The sequence below is a fragment of the Orycteropus afer genome, unplaced genomic scaffold (genome assembly GCF_000298275.1).
Source record: "Orycteropus afer afer isolate SDZICR_OR568_19922 unplaced genomic scaffold, OryAfe1.0 scaffold00665, whole genome shotgun sequence".
NCBI classification, from domain to species: domain Eukaryota; kingdom Metazoa; phylum Chordata; class Mammalia; order Tubulidentata; family Orycteropodidae; genus Orycteropus; species Orycteropus afer.
In genome coordinates, this window is record NW_006922252.1 from 1,104,952 (window position 1) to 1,106,295 (window position 1,344).

At 42.3% G+C, this 1,344-nt stretch overlaps 1 pseudogene; it reads right to left on the minus strand.

Annotated features, from left to right (window-relative positions):
- Positions 1–419: 419 nt before the first annotated feature.
- LOC103210856 lies at positions 420–1,000 on the minus strand (annotated as a pseudogene).
- Positions 1,001–1,344: the final 344 nt, after the last annotated feature.

A 1,344-nucleotide genomic window follows, 5' to 3' on the forward strand; every position in this document is an offset into this window, starting at 1 on the left:
CCCCTGTGTGTAGCTGTGTCGTTGTTCAGCAGCCTGCCATGCTCTGCCAACTTTGGGACTTACAATGGACTTACATTAATGGCCTGCCATGTTGTTTGGCAACATCTGGACTGTGCCTTTTTATTTGTTAACCTTGGAATTGTCAGCCTCAGCAGTCAACAGCTGTCTGAGTGAAGAAACACCTCTAGTTCCAGTGAGCCAGGAGCAGGAGGCAGAGCTGGACCCCAAGGTTGAGGGGCTTTCTACCAGCCCGTAGAGCCTGGCACTTTGAACTTGGACTTCTAGCCTCCTGGACTGTAAGAAAATAAACTCCTGTTTTTAGGTCATCTCATTTGTGGTATATCCTTGTCAGAGCAGTACTAGGTAACCAGAACAGTCTTCCCATTGCAATTAACAAGGCCACACCATGGAGTCTGATGTCAATGGCAGTGCTCAGTGATGTTCACTCCCACTGTTTTCTTCCAGTGGAAGAGGAAGTATCCTGTTGGCTCTGCTGCCACAGCAATGTGGAGCTAACTGTTGTAGGTGATAAAGATGAGCATGAGGGACTAGCTGATGACCACTTGGATGATATGCAGCAATGTTTGCAGAAAATGAGGAAGGCTTAGCATCTTCTGCCCAGTAGTGTGTGTCTCCATAAGGATTGTTCTGTTTGCTCCTGGCATAGGCATGGAATTATAGCACATGTTGACTTGTACAACAAGCTCTCTTGGGGAATCTTGAGTCCGACATAGAATATTGCTTATAAAAACACTGCCACAAAAGCTCCTGCAATTTTTCCAGTTGTGTTGATCACTAAAGTAGAAAACAGTACTTCCATATTCTTAAAGACAATGTAGAAGATCATAGACATCATCATGATGTTACCATTTCATCCTCCATGAGTGTGTGAGACTGAAGTCGTTGGGTGATGGTGAGGGTGTGACATAGTATTTTGGTCCACATAGCTCATCCCTGTATAATGAGAATGATCCATTTTTCTAGGAAATGTTAAGTCTTCAGAAGATCTTGCTTGCAGGACTGATGAACTCAAAATAGCAGGCCAGAAAACTGACTGCTTTCTCAAGATCCAAGAAACAAAAATGAGATTGAGGAACCAAATGCAGGATTCAGAGCAAGAGGTAATGATATATTTTCTACCTATAATTATTAATTTAAAATAAAAATGCTCCTTGAAAATAAAACCCTAAGAATCTTTGGAAAAAGTATAAAATGGAAAACATAAATTGAGAAAACTAAGTAGTGAAGATGTAGCCATTTCTCTTTGAATCCTCACAATATTTTTTAGGGGAGCTCTGGTAGCACAGTGGCTAAGGCACTTGACTGCTAACCAGAAGGCTGGCG